At 36.6% G+C, this 25392-nt stretch overlaps 1 long non-coding RNA gene across 2 annotated transcripts in view; it reads left to right on the top strand.

Annotated features, from left to right (window-relative positions):
* Nucleotides 1-325: 325 nt before the first annotated feature.
* The window catches only part of LOC141279173 (uncharacterized), a 42210-nt gene continuing 17143 nt past the window's right edge, over nt 326-25392 (top strand). The window contains exons 1-4 of one of the 2 annotated variants that reach the window (XR_012333066.1): nt 326-7186; nt 8384-8540; nt 10755-10812; nt 24081-24269. This is a non-coding gene — a long non-coding RNA (uncharacterized lncRNA). Of the gene's footprint in view, nt 8541-10754; nt 10813-24080; nt 24270-25392 lie in introns of both variants that reach the window. The other variant, XR_012333065.1, reaches the window with a different exon arrangement.

Genomic DNA, 25392 nt, shown 5'->3' with positions numbered 1-25392 from the left:
TCTTTTTGAATTATGGTTTTCTCTGGGTATATGCCCAGTAGTGGGATTGCTGGGTCATATGGTAATTTTATTTTTAGTTTTTTAAGGAACCTCCATCCTGTTCTCCATAGTGGCTGTATCAATTTACATTCCCACCAACAGTGCAAGAGGGTTCCCTTTTCTCCACACCCTCTCCAGCATTTGTTGTTTGTAGATTTTTGGATGATGCCCATTCTAACCAGTGTGAGGTGATACCTCATTGTAGTTTTGATTTGCATTTCTCTAATAATTAGTGATGTTGAGCAGCTTTTCATGTGCCTCTTGACCATCTGTATCTCTTCTTTGGATAGATGTCTATTTAGGTCTTCTGCTCATTTTTTGATTGGGTTGTTTGGTTTTTTTTAAATATTGAGCTGTGTCAGCCATTTATATATTTTGGAGATTAATCCTTTGTCCATTGATTTGTTTGTGAATATTTTCTCCCATTCTGAGGGTTGTCTTTTCTTCTTGGTTATAGTTTCCTTTGCTGTGCAAAAGCTTTTAAGTTTCATTAGGTCCCATTTGTTTATTTTTGTTTTTATTTCCATTACTCTAGGAGGTGGGTTAAAAAAGATCTTGCTGTGATTTATGTCGAAGAGTGTTCTTCCTGTGTTTTCCACTAAGAGTTTTATGGTGTCCGGTCTTACATTTAGGTCTTTATAATCCATTTTGAGTTTATTTTTGTGTTATGGTGTTAGGGAGTGTTCTAATTTTATTCTTTTTTATGTAGCGGTCCAGTTTTCCCAGTTATTGAAGGGGCTGTCTTCATTGTATATCCTTGCCTCCTTTGTCATACATTAGTTGACTGTACGTATGTGGGTTTATCTCTGGGCTTTCTATCCTGTTCCATTGGTCTTTATTTGTGTTTTTGTGCCAGTACCATATTATCTTGATTACTGTAGCTTTGTAGTACAGTCTGAAGTCCGGAAGCCTGATTCCTCCAGCTCTGTTTTTTTCCCCTCAAGATTGCTTTGGATATTCAGGGTCTTTTGTGTCTCCATACAAATTTTAAGATTTTTTGTTCTAGTTCTGTAAAAAATGCCATTGGTAATTTGATAGGGATTGCATTGAATCTGTAGATTGCTTTGGGTAGTATAGTCATTTTCAGAATATTGATTCTTCCAATCCATGAACATGGTATATCTCTCCATCTGTTCATGTCATCTTTGATTTCTTTCATCAGTGTCTTATAGTTTTCTGAGTATAGGTCTTTTACCTCCTTAGGTAGGTCTATTCCTAGGTATTTTATTCTTTTTGTTGCAATGGTGAATGGGATTGTTTCCTTAATTTCTCTTTTCGATCTTTCGTTGTTAGTGTATAGGAATGCAAGATATTTCTGTGCATTAATTTTGTATCCTGTAACTTTACCAAATTCATTGATTAGCTCTAGTAGTTTTCTGGTGGCATCTTTAGGATTATCTATGTATAGTATCATGTCATCTGCACAAGTGACAGTTTTACTTCTTCTTTTCCAGTTTGTATTCCTTTTATTTCTGTTTCTTCTCTGATTGCCGTGGCTAGGACTTCCAAAACTATGTTGAATAATAGTGGTGAGAGTGGACAACCTTATCTTGTTCCTGATCTTAGAGGAAATGATTTCAGTTTTAACCATTGAGAATGATGTTTTCTGTGGGTTTGTCATATATGGCCTTTATTATGTTGAGGTAGCTTCCCTCTCTGCCCACTTTCTGGAGAGTTTTTATCATAAATGGGTGTTGAATTTTGTCAAAAGCTTTTTCTGCATCTATTGAGATGATCATATGGTTTTTATTCTTCAATTAGTTAATATGGTGTATCACATTGATTGATTTGCATATATTGAAGAATCCTTGCATCCCTGGGATAAATCCCACTTGATCATGGTCAACGATCCTTTTAATGTGTTGTTGGATTCTGTTTGCTAGTATTCTGTTGAGGATTTTTGCATCTATATTCATCAGTGTTATTGGTCTGTAATTTTTTTTGTAGTATCTCTGTCTGGTTTTGGTATCAGGGTGATGGTGGCCTTGTAGAATGAGTTTGGTAGTGTTCCTTCCTCTGCAATTTTTTGGAAGAGTTTAAGAAGGATGGGTGTTAGCTCTTCTCTAAATGTTTGATAGAATTCACCTGTGAAGCCATCTGGTCCTGGACTTTTGTTTGTCGGAAGATTTTAAATCACAGTTTCATTATGTGTGATTAGTCTGTTCATATTTTCTGTTTCTTCCTGGTTCAGTCTTGGAAGGTTAAACCTTTCTAAGAATTTGTCCATTTCTTCCAGGTTGTCCATTTTATTGGCATAGAGTTGCTTGTAGTAGTCTCTTAGGATGCTTTGTATTTCTGCGGTGTCCATTGTTACTCCTCCTTTTTCTTTTCTAATTTTATTCATTTGAGTCCTCTCCCTCTTTTTCTTGATGTGTCTGGCTAAAGGTTTATCAATTTTGTTTATCTTCTCAAAGAACCAGCTTTTAGTTTTATTGATCTTTGCTATTGTTTTGTTTTTATTTCATTTATTTCTACTCTGATCTTTATGATTTCTTTCCTTCTACTAACTTTGGGTTTTGTTTGTTCTTCTTTCTCTAGTTCCTTTAGGTGTAAGGTTAGATTGTTTATTTGAGATTTTTCTTGTTTCTTGAGGTAGGATTGTATTGCTATAAACTTTCCTCATAGAAATGCTTTTGCTGCATCCCATAGGTTTTGGATTGTCATGTTTCATTGTCATTTGTCTCTAGGTATTTTTTTATTTCCTCTTTGATTTCTTCAGTGATCTCTTGGTTATTTAGTAACATATAGTTTAGCCTCCATGTGTTTGTGTTTTTTACGTTTTTTTCCCTGTAATTGATTTCTAATCTCATAGCATTGTGGTAGGAAAAGATGCTTGATTCGTTCAATTTTTTTAAATTTACTGAGGCTTGATTTGTGATCCAAGATGTGATCTATCCTGGAGAATGTTCCATGTGCCCTTGAGAAGAAAGTGTAATCTGCTGTTTTCAGATGCAGTGTCCTGTAAATATCAATTAAATCTATTTGGTCTATTGTGACATTTAAAACGTGTGTTTCCTTATTAATTTTCTGTCTGGATGATCTGTCTGTTGGTGTAAGTGAGGTGTTAAAGTCCCCCACTATTATTGTGTTACTGGCGATTTCCTCTTTTAGAGCTGTTAGCATTTGCCTTATGGATTGAGGTACTCCTATGTTGGGTGCATATGTATATATAATTGTTATATCTTCTTCTTGGATTGATCCCTTGATCATTATGTAGTGTCCTTCCTTGTCTCTTGTAACATTATTTTAAAGTCTATTTTATCTCTTAAGAGTATTGCTACTCCAGCTTTCTTTTGATTTCCATTTGCATTGAATATCTTTCTCCATCCCCTACAGTTTCAGTCTGTATCTGTCTCTAGGTCTGAAGTGGGTCTCTTGTAAACAGCATATATATGGGTCTTGTTTTTGTTTCTTTTTTCTTTTTTGCAGTATGCAGGCCTCTCACTGTTGTGGCCTCTCCCGTTGCAGAGTACAGGCTCCGGACGTGCAGGCTCAGCAGCCGTGGCTCACAGGCCTAGCTGCTCCGCGGCATGTGGGATCTTCCTGGACTGGGGCACGAACACGTGTCCCCTGCATCAGCAGGCAGACTGTCAACCACTGCACCACCAGGGAAGCCCTGGGTCTTGTTTTTGTATCCATTCAGTGAGCCTGTGTCTTTTGGTTGGAGCATTTAATCCATTCACATATAAGGTACTTATGGATATGTATATTCCTGTTACCATTTTCTTAATTGTTTTGTGTTCATTTTTGTAGATCCTTTTCTTCTCTTGTGTTTCCCACTTAGAGAAGTTCCTTTAGCATTTGTTGTAGAGCTGGTTTGGTGGTGTTGAATTCTCTTAGCTTTTGCTTGTCTGTAAAGCTTTTGATTTCTCTGTCACATCTGAATGAGATCCTTGCTGGGTAGAGTAATCTTGGTTTTCGGTTCTTCCCTTTCATCACTTTAAATATATTGTGCCACTCCCTTCTGGCTTGTAGAGTTTCTGCTGAGAAATCAGCTGTTAACCTTATGGGAGTTTCCTTGTATGTTACTTGTCGTTTTCCCTTATTGTTTTTAATAATTTTTCTTTGTCTTTAATTTTTGTCAGTTTGATTACTGTGTGTCTCAGCATCTTTCTCCTTGGGTTTATCCTGCCTGGGACTCTGTAATTCCTGGACTTGGTGGCTATTTCCTTCCCCCAGTTAGGGAAGTTTTCGACTATAATCTGTTCATATATTTTCTCAGGTCCTTTCTCTCTCTTCTCCTTCTGGGACCCTTATAGTGTAAATGTTGGTGCTTTTAACGTTATCCCGGAGGTCTCATAGGCTGTCTTCATTTATTTTCATTCTTTTTTCTTTATTCTGTACTGTGGCAGTGAATTCCACCATTCTTTCAGGTCACTTATCCGTTCTTCTGCTATTGGTTCTTTCTAGTGTATTTTTCATTTCAGTTATTGTATTGTTCATCTCTGTTTGTTTGTTCTTTAATTATTCTAGGTGTTTGTTCTTTAATTCTTCTAGGGCTTTGTTAACATTTCTTGCATCTTCTCGATCTTTGCCTCCATTATTTTTACCAAGGTCTTGGATCATCTCACTATCATTATTCTGAATTGTTTTTCTGGAAGGTTGCCTATCTCCACTTCATTTAGTTGTTTTTCTGGGGTTTTATCTTGTTCCTACGTCTGGTACATAGTCCTTTGCCTTTTCATTTTGTCTTTCTGTGAATGTGGTTTTTGTTCCACAGGCTGCAGGATTGTAGTTCTTCTTACTTCTGCTGTCTGCCGTCTGGGGGATGAGGCTATCTAAGATGCTCTGCAAGCTTCCTGTTGGGAGGGACTGGTGGTGGGTAGAGCTGGGTGTTGCTCTGGTGGGCAGAGCTCAGTAAAACGTTAATCAGCTTGTCTGATGAGAGGTGGAGCTGAGTTCCCTCCCTGTTGGTTGTTTGGCCTGAGGCTACCCAGCACTGGAACCTACAGGCCTTTTGGTGGGGCTAATGGCTGACTCTGGGAGCGTTTATACCAAGGAGTACTTCCCAGAATTTCTGCTGCCAGTATCCTTGTCCCCATGGTGAGCACAGCCATCCCCCGCCTCTGCAGGAGACCCTCCAACCCTAGCAGGTAGGTCTGGTTCAGTCTCCTATGGGGTCATTGCTCCTTCCCCCTGGGTCCTGTTGCACACACTTACCTTGTGTGTGCCCTCCAAGAGTGGAGTCTCTGTTTCCCCCAGACTTGTCAAAGTCCTGCAATCAAATCCTGCTAGCCTTCAAAATCTGATTCTCTTGGAATTCCTCCTCCTATCGCCAGACCCCCAGGTTGGGAAGCCTGACATGGGGCTCAGAACCTTTATTCCAGTGGGTGGACTTCTGTGGTATAAGTGTTCTCCAGTTTGTGAGTCACCCACCCAGTGGTTATGGGATTTGATTTTATTGTGATTGCGCCTCTCCTACCATCTTATTGCGGCTTCTCCTTTGTCTTTGGATGTGGGGTATTTTTTTGGTGAGTTTCAGTGTCTTCCTGTCGATGATTGTTCAGCAGTTAGTTGTGATTCCAGTGCTCTCACAAGAGGGAGTGAGCACACCTCCTTCTACTCCGCCATCTGTTTTTTACTCTTGAGGCAAGAAATGCTCATTAAGAATTTTAAGTGCTGACTATTTAAAGCATTTTTATTATGGAAAATTTCAAACATACAAAAAGAAGAGAAAATAAAAAGAACTCCCATGTACGTATGAACCACTACCTCACTTCAACAGTTACCAAGTCAGGGCGGTCTGTACTCCCATTCTTTTTTATATGCTTTATTTACTTTATAATGTATGTTGCCCAAAAGTTCATGTAAGTCTGCTTTTGAAGATGTAATATATAAACATGTTCTTAAAAATATTTTGTTGTTATGTAGATTATATCCACACCTAGGTTAAAAAATAGAACATTACTGGTATCTTAAAACCTCTATTTGACACTATTTTCATCTAATCCCAACTCCTTGCTCTACCACTGGAGGTTCCCGCTATCCTGAATTTTGTGTTAATCATTCCCGTGATTTAATTTTTTACTTTTGATATTTCTATAAATGGAATCATACTATATGCATTCTGCTGTGTTTTTCTTCTTTCACACAATATTACGTTTAAAATTTTCATTCATTTTGTTGCACCTAGCAGTGGTTAATTACATAGTATTCTTTTATATGCAAATACAACACTTTATTTCTCTGTTCTGTTGTCAGTGGGCATTTTGGCTGTGTACGGAATTTTGCTGTTAAAAAAATGCTGCTTATGAACAGTTCTGTACGTATGTTCTGATATAAATGTGTAAGAATTTTTCCAGGGTATATACTTAGGAGTGTAATTGCTGGGTTGTCAGGTATGTGTCTTTCACTAGGTAATTCCAAATTGCTTTCCTAAATGTTTGTGCCAGTTTACACACTTACACTTACCTACCACTTTGCAGATATTTGGAATTATTGGACATTTTTTTTTCCATTTGGGCTTTAGTTAGTATTTTCCAGATTACCAATGAACTGAGTACATATTTATATTTATTGGCCATTTTCTTCTTCCATTTTTTTTTTTTTTTTTTTGAAATGACTCTTCCTAGTGGCTTTGCCTATTTTTCTGCTGGGTTGTTTGCCTATTCTTATGATTTATGGGAGTCCTATTTGTATTATAGATATTAACGCCTACTTGGTTATAAGGGTTACAAATATCTCCTAGCTTGTTGTTTGTCTTTTCACTCCCTTTATGGTGTATTCTAATGTACAGAAGTTCTCAATTTTTATATAGTCAGTGATGATCAATCTTTTCCTTCATGATTTGAGATATTTGTGCCTAGTTTATACAGGACATCCTTCCCAATCCTTATGTATAAGTCAGGCTTCAGTCTTACAGTCCTCTCATTCATGGGACTCCAAAATAAGGCCTTACTTTTTTTTCCATGGGAAGTGACTCCTAAAGCCTTGTGGCTAGTTTACTTTCTGTATTTTAATCAGTCCAGTGCACACAGTCTTGTGAACCAGTATGGTTATGGTAGGTCTCAGTGTCATAGAGCGGGTAACTGGAAACTATACCCATTGTATGATGTTAAAATATTTCCATGTATTTATTTTAGTGTTCCCCTTGTAAGTTCTTGCCTGCTTTACCAACTGAGTGGAGACCTTAAATGAGATGTTAAAGGTAATACCACAAAGAACACTTTATGAAATTCCTAAGCACATTCAGTTTACTTTTTGTTGAAATTTGTGGAGAAAGACAATGGGAAACTGACAGCAGATATGTTGAGAAAGGTATAATTTTCAACTGCATAGCACTCCTATATAAAACTTAAGGAAAAGAAAAAAAGTCAAGTTCTTCAAGAACTGGTTAGCTTGAAGAATTGTTCTACAAAAAACTAAACTCTGTCTACCTGGCTTCTGTGTTCTATACAGAGTTTTTTGGAGATAATTTATGATGACTCTATTATATTGGTCTATGCCATGTATGGCTATCCTACTTTGCATCAAAATCAAGTTCTCTTAATTACTATAGTTTATATCAAATTTTGATATGTGATAATGCAAATCCCCCATTTTATTCTTTATCTTCATAAATTGAAGTTGGACCTTTGCCCTTCAATGTCAGTTTTAGGATCAACTTTTAAAATTCCATCAAAAACAAGAAGAATTTTGATTGTGTTTACATTGAATCTCTGGATCATTTTGGGAAGAATCACTACGTTTACAAAATTGAGTCTTTATATTCATGAATGTGTCATGCTTCCACATATCTCTTTAATGTCCTTCAGTAAGGTTTTTCTCCATAGAGGTTTTGAACATCTTTGGTTGATTTTGTTTCTATTTTTTCACTCTATTTTTAGCCATTATAAATAACAATTAAAAATTTAAGTTGTTGATATAAAAAATGTTCATGACTTTTGTATGAAATCTACCCAGTAATGTTTTGAATGTTTTTATTCTAATGATCTTTCTAAGGATCCTTTTGGGTTTCCTATAGATAAAATAATATAATGCCTAGATAATGGCAGGTTTGTTTCTTTTAAACTTTCGTTTCTTTTACTTGTCACATTGTGGTAACTAGCACCTCTACGTTAATGTTAAATAAAAATGGAAGATCCTTTTCTTGTAGATTAATTAGATGGGAATTGACAGTTTAAAAATATTGAGTTTCTGCTCTTAAAACATGGTAAATATCTCCATTCATTTAGATTTTCTTTTGAGTACTTCTTGAAAGTTTTATATTGTGTTGCATATAAACTGATTTTTTTCCCCCTTGTTACAAGTTGTATTTTCCTGCTTCTTTGCATACCTGGTAACTTTTTTTTTTTTTTTTTTTCGGTACGCGGGCCTCTCACTGTTGTGGCCTCTCCCATTGCAGAGCACACGCACCGGACGCTCAGGCTCAGCGGCCATGGCTCACGGGCGCAGCCGCTTCGCGGCATGTGGGATTTTCCCGGACCAGGGCACGAACCCGTGTCCCCTGCATCGGCAGGCAGACTCTCAACCACTGCGCCACCAGGGAAGCCCCATACTTGGTAACTTTTGATGTCAGATATTGTTAATTATGTCTTTTGGGGGTCTGCATATTTTTGTATTCCTATGAATATTCTTTTTTTTTTTTTTTTTTTTTTTTTGGCGGTACACGGGCCTCTCACTGTTGTGGCCTCTCCCGTTGCGGAGCACAGGCTCCGGACGCGCAGGCTCAGCGGCCATGGCTCACGGGCCCAGCCACTCCGCGGCATGTGGGATCTTCCTGGACCGGGGCAGGAACCTGTGTCCCCTGCATCGGCAGGCAGACTCTCAACCACTGCGCCAGCAGGGAAACCCCCTATGAATATTCTTGAGCTTTGTTCTGGGATGCAGTTTTCAGTTGAATTTGGGTGTTTTTCTCTCATGGAATTGGTTTTCTTTATATGTTTGCCAATTCTTCATTGTCTGCTCGTCTTTCTTTGTTTTTGAGAATTGCTACACATTTCTTTGTGGGTGCTAGTTATATTACCTTGTCTGGTTCTTCTCATTTTCCATGATGTGCTTCTAAATAGAGTTTGGTGGCAGTTTGTGAGTGTGTTGTTCCTCATTCTTGGGATTAGTTGTTACTTGTGTGCTTCACTGTCTCTCTAATCTCAGATCTATGTTCACTACATCATTCTGAGAGCAAATACTATATTGCTGTTGAGCACCTCTTTCTTAGCCAAAGCTGGAGATGGAGGAGAGCCCCATTAGCCAAGGTGCTCTGAATTAATTTTCCTAATTAATCACTTGAATACCTAAAATCCCTTCCTGCAATTTGTATAATACGGTGGTACCTACCAGCGGAGTTTCCTTGGACTGTTGCCATTTTTTGTGATAACCTTCTGCTTCTACTTGGAGCTTTGGTTTCCTCCAAACTTATTTCTGTGTAAATCTTATGCCATCTGCATTATTATTATTATTATTATTATTTTGCGGCAAGCGGGCCTCATACTGTTGGGGCCTCTCCCATTGCGGAGCACAGGCTCCGGACGCGCAGGCTCAGCGGCCATGGCTCACGGGCCCAGCCGCTCCGCGGCATGTGGGATCTTCCTGGACCGGGGCAGGAACCCATGTCCCCTGCATCGGCAGGCGGACTCTCAACCACTGCGCCACCAGGGAAGCCCCTGCATTATATTTTAAAGCACAATTTCTTCAGAATTTCTGCCTCTCTGGTAGCCCTTTTTGTTTGTTTGTTTGTTTTCTACTGTTGCTATAGATATATTCTTTTAAAATACTTATCTTTTCTGACAGTTTATGGGCTATAGGGTAGAATATTGTGGACACGTGTTCAGTGGTTACATGTTTCATTATATGAAGGTGTACCATAAGTAGTTTATCACCCTTATTAATAAGAGATTTAGGTGGTTTACAGTGTACATATGTTACATTGTAGTAAACATTCTTGAACATATATCTTAAAATATGTAAATATTTCTGAAGGGTAAATTTTTTAATGGAAATTTTTTGTGAAAGCATATATGTTTCTTGCTTTTGATAAATTTTAAGAGTATACGTTGTCAAATTATCCTTCTAAAAATGTGTATTTACATTTGTTCAAACCCAAAGAATGTATAATACCAAGAATGAACTGCAAACAGTGGACTTTGAGTGACTATGATGTGTCATTGTAGGTTCATCAGTGGTAACAGTTGTACCACTCTGGTGAGGGATGCTGATAATGGTGGAGAAGCTCTGCATACTTGGGGGCAGGGAATATATGGGAAATCTCTGTACTTTCCCTTTAATTTTGCTGTGAACCTAAAATTGCTCTAAAAAACAAAGTCTTAATTTTTAAAAGTGTATTTATTTAGTAAAGACTTATAGTAGTTGCAGATGTGAGTCATTATTCTAAGCTCTTTACAGATATTAAATAATGTGTTCTTCTCAATAACCCTATGATGTAATATTATCCCCATTTTAGAGATGAGAAAACTAAGGGGGCACAGAGAGATTAAGAAATTTGTTCACGGTCATATAGCTAAATTATATCAGTTCACATCACACAAAACTGTGTTTCACCATGAAACATTTAAATATTTGCCAATCTAACTGAAAAGTAGTATTTCATTACTCTTTCATTTTGTATTTCTGTATAAGTGAGATTAAACATATTTTCATATCTTTATTAGTTATTTGTAATGTCTAATTTTGCTCATTGTCAATTAGATTGTTTCTTTTCCTTATTGATTTACATGTGATCTTTGTATCATGCATAAATTAACCCATTGTTTTCATAGGTATTGTGGATCTTTGTCCTCAGCTTGCCATTTGCTTTTGACTTCATTTTTTCCAGAAGTAAGTTAAACTTTTTTAAATGTATTGTCATATATTCTTTTTTATTATGGCTTGATTTGTATGCTTATTTTGGTCTAACTGGAAGTTATCTTGAGGCAAGAATTGAGAGAGTTAAGGATTTGGCTTTATTATTTGTATGTTCATTTATTTACCTATTCATACAAATGGCTAGCCAGTTGGTCCAACAGAATTTTATGAATTCGCTGATTAGAAATGCCATACTTATCATACTAAATTCCAATTTGAAATTTTGTCCAGAAATGTTACACTAACTTTTGTTATTATGGTAAATTACAGTATTGCTTGTTACATGGATTTTCAGTTTTCAAATCATTAAAATGCAGTAGGATGTAATTAATAGTGAAATAGCATCAGGCATAACTTAATTACTCAGAATGAAGCAGAAGGTATTCTAGGATATTATAATGCTTCAGGTTATTTTTATGAAAATCAGTTATAATTAGAATGAAGAATTTTAGTGCCAATTGATTATATCTATTGCTAGAATGCTAGATACATCATAATTATTAATATTTATAAAGTTCTAAAACATAGCTTATTTGATTTGCTCGCATTCTATTTAAACACTAAAGATATAAAGTATTCATTTTATCCTCACCTGCCTACTTGATGAGATCGTATTGGAGGAAAAAATATTGATTCTAATTTGAAAAACAATGTTTCTCCCTCCTGAGTCCTAACTTCCTCCATTAGTGAGAGAGAGTAAAAGGCTATACCTTAAAAAACAATCATACCCTTTGTATTTACTAAGTATTTTGAAAACTTTACCAAATTACAAATATTACCTAATATCTTAGGTGATGGATTGTTAATTTATACTGAGTATTAGATCAATGTCCCAAGTTTGGTGTGTTAGATATTATTCAGTATGTTTGTGCATTTCACACCCAAATATTTAATATGTGAACTTTCAGTGATTATTTAATTGAAACTGGGGAGGGAAGAGCATACTTAAATCTCTCTGTGCCCACATAACGTGTATTTTGTTAATGTTGAACATGTAATTATTTCATTTTGGTTTAATCATACATTCAAAAGAAATACCATTTATAGGCACAAAGTTGTTTCTGGGGGATTAGCTCCTTATTGTTTTTCACTGCCTAGGTTTTAAAACTAAACAAAAGTTATTTTAAAAATAATGTATAAAAGACTATAATATAGCTTAGACCAGAAAAATGACTAATTTTATGGGATTTTAATCAGAAATGTTGGCTTACCGAGTTTAATACAATGTACTTTCATCAGTGTAATGTTTCACTCCTATAAAACCAGAGAGCATTAAAAATAAAACAGTAAGGATATTGCTGTTTTTAGCTTTTTATTGTAAATATTTAGTTTGAATTCCCAGTTCTCTTTACTTTTTTCTGTTGGAATAAGCAAGGTATGTACTTAAGGATATCATTGAGAATTTGTATCACAAACAGGGAAACTGAAAGACAAGAAGAAAGTGCATGAGGAAAAACATACGAGAGTCTCATTATTGACCATACATAGAGTTTCAAAATGAAAAGACAAAGCTAATTAATTAAATTAAGTCAATTGAATTTTTAAAAATGTCTAGGCTTTTAAATAGGAAAGATCTTTCTCCAACTAGCTAGGTGTTTATTATGATAGTTGACTATTTATTTACTTATTTATGTATTTATTTGGCTGCATTGGGTCTTCATTGCTGCGTGTGGGCTTTCTCTAGTTGTGGCGAGCAGGGGCTACTCTTCGTTGCGGTGAGCGGGCTTCTCATTGCGGTGGCTTCTCTTGTTGTGGAGCACGGGCTCTAGGTGTGCGGGCTTCAGTAGTTTCGGTGCGCAAGCTCTAGGGCATGCAGGCTTCAGTAGTTGTGGCTCAGGGGCTCTAGAGTACAGGCTCAGTAGCTGTGGTGCACGGGCTTACTTGCTCTGCGGCATGTGGGATCTTCCCAGACCGGGGATCGAATCCCTGTCCCCTGCATTGGCAGGCGGATTCTTAACCACTGTGCCACCAGGGAAGTCCCTGATTTTTTAAATAGACTGGAAAGTTAGTTAACAGTCTATGATATGTTCCTGCATATAAGGCTATAATTGTGTAAACAAGAATTTAACACATTATTCATACGGGGTAGATCTACTGTATCATTTATTGGCAGTCATTTGACTATGTGATGTTAAAAGTTTTTTCCAACTAAAAGCAGTATCAGATTAGACATCCATTATCTGTTCCCTTGGAGAATTTAGAAGTGCTGAATTTCTCATTAGCACAAGAAGCATTATTTTGGCAAGTTCTTGAATACCCATGTAGTCTTTGTCCCTTGGTATCAATCATATTCTTCATCACTAGATTAATACTCTTGAGAGTTAAGTTCTAATCACATTTCATTTGTACGTTCCCCCAAAGTGCTTATATTCATTCATTCAGTAAACACCTTTAATTTGCCAGGGACTGTGCAAGGTTAAGTAGTCAGGATGAAGATCTGCTATTTTCCTGTCCCGTATCTCCAGAAACTTACTAACTTGTTGAGCATATGGCAGGTGCTCAACAAATAGTTTCCGAGTAAATTTAGGTCATGGATAACCCCCTAACATTTGGAAATTAAACAAAACACTTCAAAACAACCCATGGTCAAGGAAGAAATCACAAAGGATATTAGAAAATGTTTTGAATTTAGGAATAATGAAAATATATCCAAGCTCATGTGATTTAATTTAAGCAGTGCCTAGTCGGAAAATTATAGCTGTACATGCTTATATTAGAAAAGGAAAAAAGTTTACAATCAACTATCTCAGCTTCCATCTCTAGAATCCAGAAAAAGATGAGCAATTAACCCCCAATAAGTACTATGAAGGAAATAACAAAGAATGAAAATCAATAAAATCGGAAATGGACAAACAATAGAGAAAGTAAACCCAAAATGACATAGAAAACAGAGACAAGATAGAGAAAACCAATAAAACCCTAGATAATTCAAAGGGGAGAATAGATAGGTTTTTAGATAAATGATTCTGGAACAACTCAATATCATATGGAAAAAAAACCCCAATATTACCTCAAGCATAAGAAACAACTCAAAATGTATTATAGATCTAAATGTAAAAGTTAAAACTCTAAAACTTCTAGAAGAAAACACTGGGGAAAAATCTTTGTGTCCTTGGGTAGGCAGAGGTTTTATAGATAGGACACAGAAAGCACTTACGAAAAAAAGATATTGAAAAATTGGACTTCATTTAGAACTCTGCGCTTCCAAAGACACTTTATAAAATGAAAAGGCTTGCCACAGATGGAGAAAATATTTTGTAATAATATATCTGATAAAAGTCTTGTTATCCAGAACAGATAAATAACTCTTAGAAATTAATAAAAAGACAACCCAGGTTAAGAAGTGAGCAAAAGACATAACACAGACATTATACAAAAGAAAAGATATAAATGGCCAATAAATACATGAAAACAAGCTTAATGTCATTAGCCATCAGGTAGAAGTAAATTAAGCCACAAGATATCACTACACACCTATTAAAATAGCTAAAATTGGAAAGTTTGACATTACCACGTGTTGACAAAGATGTAGAAAAATTGGAATTCTCACACACTGTTAGCGGGAGTATAAATTGGTACAAGCATTTTGGAAAACTGTGTTTCGTAAATATGCATTTACTGTATGATTGAGCAAATCCACTTCTAAGTATTTGCCCTAGAGGAATGAAACCACGTCCATATAAAGATTTGTACCTGAATGTTCATAGCAGTTGAATTCATAATAGCCTGGAGTTTGAAAAAAAAAAACAAATTCCATCCACAGATGAATCGACAAATTATGGTTTATTCAAACAATGGAATACTACTCATAGTAAAAGGGACAGAGTACTATGACTTACAGCACCCTGGATGAATCTTAGAACCATTACGTAGGCTGAAGGTTAGAGGCCAGAAGTGAACATACATACTCTATGTATGGATATATGAAATTCTAGAATAGGGAAAGTTAACCTATATTGACAGCACATCAGTGGTTGCCTGGGGTGAGGTATTTTGGGTTTGGGGGGTTTTTGTTTTTGCTTGAATACAGAGGGGCACAAGGAAGATTTGGGGGGGAATGAAAAAATTCTATATATTTTGATTTTGTTTATAAGTTGTATACATTTGTCAAAACTCATCAAACTGCATTTTATTCTATGCAAATTGTACCTATATAAAGTTGATATAAAGTTATGAATTAGATGACACTCTGTTCTCTGAAACTTATAGGGATTGTCATTCTTAAAGGTTATTGGATTTGGGGGAGGAGTAGATTTTTGACTACCAATTCAATTTATATTATTTGTATTTAATTTATTTAGATTTTATATTTTAATTTAAAGCGAAAATCAGTGATGAATCAATAGTCTAGAATTTCAATTTAAGGTACTTTTCTTCACTTCTTTTTTTTTTATTATTTATTTATTTTTTTTGCGGTACGCGGGCCTCTCACTGTTGTGACCTCTCCCGTTGTGGAGCGCAGGCTCCGGACGCACAGGCTCAGCGGCCATGGCTCACGGGACCAGCCGCTCTGCGGCATGTGGGATCTTCCCGGACTGGGGCACGAACCCGTGTCCCCTGCATCGGCAGGCAGAGTTTCAACCACTGTGCCACAAGGGAAGCCCTCTTCACTTCTTATTAAGCGTTATGAGATGTTTGGTTACTGAGGGAAGAGGGTTCTTGTTTCATTCTGTTTCTTTCTCCATTTATTTCAAACCTTGGCTAAACTATTCTTAAGAGTTATCCTGAGATCTAGGCTGGGTTACATTCTGCTCTTCTGTGTTTCCATATCACTTATAACATTGTGCAATTTTCAAGAGATCTTGATACCATGCCAGGCATTGCTTGTTTAGGTAGGGCAGAGGTAAAATATTTCTTAACTGAAGAAATTGATGCTTAGATAATTTGTGATTCTTGAAAAATCTCTGGATATATTTAGCCACATATCTTGATCCAGGTTACTGTCTCAGTTTTTTTTTCCCTTGGTTGTTATTATTTATATCTTTCCATTTAGCTAGGGATCATAAACTCAGTTTGGAAGTCAGAATGAGTGAGCTGGACAGGATATTAAGACAATAGAGAATGGTGGAGGCTGTGCAAAACTGGAGAACGCATCCCTCTGACTAAGGCATTTAAATAGCATAAAGAAATTAAAACAACTTGCCTGCCAAGCAAATATGTCTTTAGGCCACGTTCAACTGGTTGACACCATTATGAATCCATTGACTTGTGACTTAAAATATATAGTACCATTTAAAGAAGTTTCTCAATTAAGAGGGAATATCCTGGGAAGCTTTTCAAACAATACATATTCCCCTTACCATCTGCCTAACTGAGGATGACGGGTATACTACCTTGGTATCCGGTGCTAAATGATCATAATCAAGTTGATGGCACCATGTGGCTTTAGTTACTGGCCATTGCTAACAATTTTCTTTTTGCCAGCAGAGAATGTTAATTTTGCTGTGGGTTTTAGCAGAACTACATTTGTGCACAATTGCATTATTAGAGAAATGACAAGAGATAACCATATGTAGTTCTCAAATGACCCATATTACAATGTCGAGTACTTGGGCAAGAATTCTCTTTTCTCATGTATTATTCATCTATCCATTTATTCATCCATTCAATAAATATTTAAATGTATGCAAAAATGAGTTAGTGGTTTCTTTTCTCTGAAGATACTTAAAACTTAGTGTTGGGTGGGAGAATATCTAGCACTGGTATTCAAATGGTGAATGTCACTGAGATGGGCTTAATGAAGCCTCTTAGGATCAGCTGGACTGCTAGCAAATGCTTCATTTCCTGTGGCTTTCTTTCCTCACAAGCTGAGCAGAGCTTCAACAGTTCTCACAACAATTATCACCCTCTTGTTCTGTAGGTCTCAAGTTTTTTGCATTAGTCAGGTTGAAGGATTCATGGTATTAATCAGGACTGAAGTTGTTATTTATCACCTGCTGGGTGAGAAATAATAATTTTGGCACTAGTGGGGCAGCAGGCCAGAGGTATCAAATTAAGTAAAACATCCAAACACTAGCAAGGATCATTTCTCTGATTAATGAATTGTTACAAAGAAAAAGTGCTACTCATTATCTGGTCTTACCAATACAAAGTGGGGCATGTAAGCAAAAAAGTACCAGCTTGCTCAGACCAATTTTTCTGTTTATTTCATTCCTTCCTTTTCTTGCCCTTTCTCCATTCTCCCTCACTTTTTTCTTTTTTTACTATGAACAGACTTGTGTAGCCAGTCACATTATTTTTTGCTTTTTGCTACCAAATAACACAAGTGGGCCAATACTTTATATTTTAATAGTACATTAGGAAATATTTCTGGCTATCAAAGCAATGATTTTTGTGACCATTAAGAAATTAAACTGAGTTCAAAAGAGGTTAGGTAAATAACCTTTTAAATGTTGAATTATCTCCTCATACATGTATAAATTAAAGACTTTACTATAAACATCAATGTATTTTACTTTTTCTACTTTGAACTAAATACCATTTCTGAAGGGCTTATTTTAGAAAGGGTAAAGTTTCATTTCTGTTCGTTAGGTTTTGTTTTGTTTTGTTTTTTCACAACTCCAAATAAGAAAAACTCATTTTTACTCTGACTTCTAGAGTAATCTTTACTTTTCATTAATGCCATCTAAGAGCTTCCACTTCCAGTCATTATGGGAGTAACAGGGACTGGATTTATTTTCCTGCCTTAAACAGCTAAAGAAAACAGACAAAATAGATGAAACAATGGTTTTCAGACGCGAAACAATAGTCAGTTCAGGACAGTGATCCTTGCATGAAAGGGAAACACAGGGTGAACCTTCAGTTACCCCCGCTTCTGCCTAGACAGCATCTCCACGCTGCAGCAAAGGAGAGAGGAACCCTAACAGAGCTCAGTAGATTTCCTGAGTTGAGAAGACAAGAGTTGAGAGTTCACGAAGGCCAAGGTGGTTAGAATTCACAAATTACTGGTGATAAGCCAACTGCACAGAGAGAGAACTCTGGAGAGCTGTAGAGGGTTCCACTTCTAGTGTTCAACTGAGTGTTGATCATCACAAGGGTATGAAGAAACTACCAAGACTCAGGAAAAAAACTATTGGAAAAGAACAAGCAGACCAATCTTTAGAGCTCATGGAGGGCTGCAAAGAACTTGTGGTCCCACCAGTTCAGATTGGAAAGATTACCTGGTAAACATGGGGATCAAATGGAGTCCTCAGAAGGGCATTGCCTCAGAAGGGGATTAGGGCCAAATTAGACTTAGACTGAAGACTGTTTGGACCTGCCTACTATAGCTTCAAAGCAAGTCTCAAAAGAACGGAATTAATTCCAAATAACTAACTGCATCCCAGAACAAAACCTTAACATAAATATCTGCCACACCCAATAATGTAAAATTCACAATGTCTGGCCTGCAAGAAAAAATTACCAGGCATGCAAAGAAACATGAGGAGAAAAATTAGTCAGTAGAAGTAGACCCAGAAATGACAGAGGTGACACAATTAGTACATAAGGATGTTACAACAGCTGTTATACTTCCTATGTACAAGAAGGTAGATGAGAGAGTGTTATGTAAAATAAGTGTTATTCTAGGTAGACAATTGATGTTAGAGCTTTAAAAGTGTGCTAAGGACTGAATCAATGCAAATAAGCCAGGATTAATATGATTGACTTTTCAGAAGATGCATTTTAGTAAGTAGAGAAAGCCTTGAGAAATTTGTCATTTGTATTTTCAAACAATAGGAAAATTATCCTGAATGGCAAATTGAAATGCTGAACTTTATTATATTTATGCTTGTGTTAAAATTATCCTAAAATGATTAAAAATATACAAAGGAATAAACAGAATGTAGGTTTATGTTCTTTTCATTTGGTATGCCATCAAAGCTTTACAATATATTTGATAATTACCACTGATTAATGACACATTTCTCCTAGTGAAGTTGTTTCAAGTGGTTTTCTAATAGGAGTCAGTGAACACCATCTCTGTGTAAACCTAATCAGAAAATAATGTGTCACATGAAAACTTGATTTCCAGAAGAGGCCAAGAAAAAGGTTACTTTATTTTAAACTCCTCATTTAATGATGATTAATAATATAGTATTTAAAATAAAATTTAAAAGAATATATCAAATTAGATTGAAAGTATCTAAAAGAGGGTAGTCAGGATATCTGTATATGGAATCCTATTATAATGCCAGAATGGAAATGCCAAGTCTAAAAACCATCTACTAACAAAACTCAATCAAAATGAATTCAATTCAATTAAAAATATTTGTTGAACATTTTAATATTGCATTTGTTAGGTTCTGAAGGAGGTACAAAGATAGACATAGCGCCTGCTGTCAAAAAGCCATATATACCCATATATAATCTATATGGGTAGATGAGACAAAGATGTGTGAAAAGTTAAATGAGAGTACAAAAAAGCAACAATTTAAGAAGGGACATGGTAATACATAGTTAAGTATTCAAGAAATGACACTGAGTTTAAACATGTGAAAAATTATAAACATTTAATAGAATGATTGTGGAAAGATTCATGGAGAAGGTCAACTAAATTACATTTTTAAATGTAGGTAGGTAGATTTTGAATAGGGGAAAACTTTTGTTAGAAGGTCACAGTATGAGTAAAAAGGGCCCAGCAAGTTCATGGACAGTAGGTAAATCAATGTGGTTGGATCAGAAGGTTTCTCTAGGATAGCCATGAAAGATGAAGTTATAAATGTAAATTTGTACTAGATTACAAAATACTTTGAGTGCACTTAAGAAATTTTGACATTTAGGCAATGTGCAGTCATCCTACACAGAATGGTATAATGGAAATTGCTCCAGGCTTGGAGTCAAAAAGACTTGAGTTGGACCCTTGGCTCCAGTTGGTAGCTATGTACATGGTTTCAGTCAAGTCACTCCCCTTCCAAGTTTTAGCTTCCTGGTCTACAAAACAGAAATGTGAATACCCGTTCCGCCAACCTCACAGGCTTGTTGTGACGATCAAACAAATTAATTAATGTGAAAGTGCTTTGTGGATTATGAAGCATTCCACAAATCCAAAGTGTTATTGTAATTGGAGAGAAGAATAAGATATGATTAAATTGGCTGTTGAGCCAGCTTGATCAGGAAGTGAGGTGTTGGATGCTTCCTGTAGCTAGGAGGCAAAAATGAAAGGCCGTTTCATTAATTTAAATTGAGGTAAGAGACCTGGATTAGGAAGGTCACCAAGTAAAAGGAAATAGAGGGCAGATCTGAGAAAAGTGTGGAAGGAAAAGCTTACAGGGCTGATAGCTAATCAGATGTGGAGAAAGAAAAAGTAGCGTCAGCGGGCTTCCCTGGTGGCGCAGTGGTTGAGAGTCTGTCTGCCGATGCAGGGGACATGGGTTCGTGCCCCGGTCCGGGAAGATCCCACGTGCCTTGGAGCGGCTAGGCCCATGAGCCATGGCCGCTGAGCCTGTGTGTCTGGAGCCTGTGTGTCCAGAGCCTGTGCTCTGCAACAGGAGAGGCCACAACAGTGAGAGGCCCACGTACCGCAAAAAAAAAAAAAAAAAAAAAAAAAAAAAAAAAGTTTTGAGGAATTATTTTCTTAAATTAAAATTAGGTACTTTTGGTCGAAGTTTCAATGTCCATGTTAGAAAACTTTTTTATGTCCAAATCTGATAAATGGTGGAGGACAAGAGCTAAATATCATGTCTGATTTTAGTGCTTCTCCCCCTCCCTGCTGCCCACCCATCACTGAAAGAGGGAGGTTGGGGAGATATTTTATGTCCACGTGAATTTTATAGGAAAGTAAATCCATTTGTTTCTGATGAACTTACACTTCACTCATCAAAATGTGTGGTTTTGTAAAAGCTATTTGATGTCTAAACGGATCCCTTTGGGACAATCTTTAAACTTCTTAGTTCTCTTCCTCTGTGGTTCCCTCTCCCTCCCTGATAAAAACAGAGGCAAATGCTGTATTCTGCCTTGAATCGAGTGTCTGGATTCTGCAGAGCTCTTAAAAGATATCTGAATAGTTTAGAAATTATGTTTTACGATCTCACTCTTACCGTGTGTCTGTGTGTGTGAGAGAGCCTGCAGGGATGACGATTCCCTCTACTTCCTGTCTGTAGCAAATCCCTAAAACTAATCACACCTTCTGGTTGTAGGTGTAGCCAGTTTGGTTTACCACCGGTGATTTCAAGTATACCTTACACCTTGTTCTCTTCCAAAGGAACAAAACAAAGGCCATTCCCGAGGCATTTGACACAGTAGTTAACCAGGGGATAGCAAGAGTGCCCTTTGCTTTCCCCTTTATCAAAATATATTCATTCCAGTTTTTAAATCGCTGTTTTTGAGTCCTAAATCCCTACCCACACTAATTTCTGCGGGTCAGACTTTGACCCTGATTGGAACAAAATCCGGAGTCGGGTATTCACACCAGAGCGCCTCCACCCCGCACGTGTCAGAAGCCATATTGCGGCAAATGCCTCACGCACGTTGGAGCGCAGCTTGTGGAACTGATGAGGTGAGAGCGCGGCGCAGCGGCGCGGGCCCGGTAATCACAGGACTGAGGAAACACATACATCATCTGCCACACAGGTTGGCATTTCAAGTAAAAAACCTTCACACTGTGTAAGATGTTGGACAAATGATGGCCACGTGCATGTTTGTCTGGGTGCAGATGGCTCTGCGTTCTCACAGAGGAGAGAGCTGAGCTCGGCTCTTTCTGCAGACAGTTTAATATTGGTGACACAGTTTATGTCCTCTGCAAAAACAATAATGGAGGGGAAGGTGACATAAATTATTTGCAAATCGTTTGACATATGCAGGGCATTGTCCTTGCAATAATCACCATCAGTCTGTCAGTTTAAGATATGAACCGTGCCACTGCCATTTTATATCACTGTGTTAAGCTTTCACATGTTGTAATTTCACAGATTTGTTCTTTGGAGAACCACGGCAACACAAATCAAATTGGATTATGTTTAGTCATGGACTGTATCGTGCTTAGATAAAAATAAAAACGCGCATTGTATGGGATAGGGATCTTGAGGCAGTCTTCCGTTCCATATCTAGGTGAGGTTGTAGTTAAATAAACTTTTCCATCCACACCATTACTCAACTTTACTTCATTTTTCAAATTGGTGGGGCTATTTTTTAGAATATTGACTTCCGTTTCTCACTATAAAGATATATAGAATGTGTGTAAGATGAAAATGGCTCATCGTAAGGATTTTTCTTATGTTTTCTAATAAATTTAAGAAGTTAAAGTGCAAATGTTCAATGATACGTCATAGTCACCTTTAATTTTATATATGGTATTATTGGATTTCTTTTTCAACCCAAGAAAATGACTGTAAATGGTGATTAAAATGAGGCAGCACTGTCCCTGTTTCTACCAAATGACTGTAATACCATATGGCACTTTTTACTATTGAGTTCTTGATGCCAATTGTTATTGAAAACTGTTTTTCAGTGTAAACATTCACAGCAAATGTTATAAACACTCCTGAGTCATTGCTCTATTGCAGGTATTTGGATCACTGATAAATGAACTTTAGAGACAGTTTCTCAATTTCCCAGAGTTTCCAAGAAAACTATAAATTCTAATTTATAGGAAATTATAAATTCTAAAACAGGGCATTCAGAAATCGAGTACAAAAATTTCTAAAGAGAAATATGATTTGTTTTCATTTGGAAAAGTTACTTCCATTCAGTTATATCAGCAGAGCTGCATCTGCCTTCTCTCATTATATAACCTTTAAAACAAAGATTTATTACATTTCCATCTTTGAAATAACATTTTTTCTCATTGAAGGTAGCCATTATCACTATGCTATTTTATATCTGTACTGATAAGTACAGTGAGGCAAGCATTTATAAATAAATTGTTTTAATCTCTCTTAAATGATGCACTTAAATGTTACATCAGGGAATTTGACATTAAGGTTTAGGTGATTTCAGGAATTCTTTATTGTAACATTAAATTAGAATATTCTTTACTTAGCATTCAGGAAAGATTTAAATAAATAGATGTGATGAAGATGCTGATAGTAGCAAATATTTTACTCATAGGACCAAAGTGTAAAGGTGGCAACTGTCTTCCAACAAACTTAACTAGTCTATTTATTTTGAAAGTCATTGCCGTTATGCTGATGTGTGACCTCTATGTCTCATCTCTATTGAAGCTATTCAACAGAATGTCCCATAAGCACCTAAAAAAAAATACAGTCCTTTCTAAACGACTGTTCCTCCAGTATTTTCCCCATTTTGGTTAATATCAGTATTTATTCAGTTGTTCCTTCATCTCTGTTCTCCTACAACTTTCATGCTAATTTCTGTTATAAAACATTTGTATATGTTATAGTTTGAATTATTTATCTCTTCAAGAAGACTCTTAGTTCTTCGAGATCTTGAAAGGCACGCAGATACTTGGTAAATATTTGTTGAACAGAACTGAGTCAGCTTTAGCTCCTCTCTCTTCCTCATTGCAATATTAAGTACTGTCAGTTGTTCTTATGAATAGTCTCTAGAATTCACCCATCATCTTCATTCCACTGCTTTGTTCCTGGTTTCAGATCCTCACTGTTCTCTTATTTTTTGCTAACTATTCCCTCCAGACTGAGGTGCCCCCTTTCTGTCTCTGCTCTAGTTGGGCACCTGTTTCCTCATGGTCCATATGCTGCTTTTCCCTTCCTGCTCCAGGGACCTCATGGCCTTAATTAATTAATTGATTAATTAATCAAACAGGACTTATCAAATATTATCTGATTGTTAACTCTCTGCATTGATTGAGATTTGGAACTAATTCTTTACATGTTATTAATAGCTTTCACCAGGTCTGATCTCTCCTGTACGTGACTATTTTTACTCACATGTCCAGTTCTTGATTTCCCTTTTTCTTTCAACTGTTAACATTTGGCACTTAAAAAATCTTTTTTATTATGACAAATTTTAAACATACAAAAATCTAGAGAGACTAATGTAATAAACTCCCTGTACCCATCACCCAGCTTCTACAGTAATGAACTCGTGGACAGTCTTGTTTCATCTATACCTCTCTTCCCATTTTTTCTGTAAGTCATTGTGTTGGATCAGATCCTAGATGATATATATCATCTTTAAACATAGTATATATTTCTAAATGGTAAGGGCTCTCTTGAAACCTTATTAAGCACCATTATAACACTTAGAAAAATTGACAATAATACCTGACTATCATCTAATATGCAGTCAATGTTCATATTCCTTTGTTGTCTCATAAAGGTTTTCTTTTTTTTGGCGGTACGCAGGCCTCTCACTGTTGTGACCTCTCCTGTTGCGGAGCACAGGATCCGGACGTGCAGGCTCAGCGGCCATGGCTCACGGGCCTAGCTGCTTCGCGGCATGTGGGATCTTCCCGGACCGGGGCACGAACCTGTGTCCCCTGCATCAGCAGGAGGACTCTCAACCACTGCGCCACCAGGGAAGCCCTCATAAAGGTATTTTGAAAATTATGTTTGTTTGAATAAAGATCTAAATAAAGTCCACACATTGCTGTCAGGTTGATGCATCATTTACTCTTGATTAAGCTATAAAGAACTCCTCCATCTCTTTATTTTTTCTTGGCATTTAGTTGTGGCAAAAACTAGGTATTTGTCCTGTAGCCTTTTCTGCAGTCTGAATTTGCTGATGGCATCTTCTTTCCCTTTATCTACCAGTTTCCAAATAAATGAATTTGTTCCCTAACGCTCTTCAATGACCAATGAGTGTATTTGTTGTTGTTGTTTTAGAATCATTATGAACAAATGGATTTTTAAAAGTTTGTTTGTTTAATCCACGCATTTGTCATCTTTATTGACGCTCAGATGGTCCCATCTTTGGCCAGTGGGAGGTTTTTCAGCTTGACCTCTGAGTCCTTTTGACTGGGGTAGTATTTGGCAGCTTCCTTGGTTTTTATTGTGATCCATTTATACATTTTCTTTCTCAGACCTGGGATCAGCTGTATCTCTTAAAAACTCCGGTTCTTTTTGGTGGTTAGTGGTATTTAGTGATACTCATTGCTCCTGGGGCTGGTCATCGTTTTAGGCATTTTCGGTGAACAGAGCTAGGAACTATAATTATAAGTATATTCATATATGTAAATGATACACAAGACATGTTCAGAGAAGTCTAGCTTGTATCTCTGTCCTGAATATACCATATTCTCTAGGTATCTAGGTGTTTTCCCATTGTTCTGCATTCTACTGCAGAACAAACTGTGCTTTAATAAAAATTTGTGTGCATATTTTTCCATATTTTTGCTAATATACCTTTGTAATAAAGTCCTAGAAGTGAGATATGCGGGTTAAAGGTAAATGCATATGTTGTTTGGTAACTATTGGCAAGTTTCCTATGGATAATCCAATTCTGTATTGTCCATAGTAATGTATGAGAGTTACTTTTCCCCTCACAGCCTCATCAACAAAATATGTTTTCTAACTCTTTGATTTTTACTAATCTGATAGGTAAGAAATAGTATCTCAGTCTAGTTTTTAAAATCAATTTTATTGAGGTATAATTTACATACAGTAAATGTAAATTTTAGGTGTACAGTATTCAGGTTTAGAAAAGTACACATCTGGG

The sequence above is a fragment of the Tursiops truncatus genome, chromosome 7, assembly GCF_011762595.2.
Source record: "Tursiops truncatus isolate mTurTru1 chromosome 7, mTurTru1.mat.Y, whole genome shotgun sequence".
NCBI classification, from domain to species: domain Eukaryota; kingdom Metazoa; phylum Chordata; class Mammalia; order Artiodactyla; family Delphinidae; genus Tursiops; species Tursiops truncatus.
The sequence above is the reverse complement of the archived record's forward strand: the minus strand, read 5'-3'. Positions and strand labels throughout refer to the sequence as shown.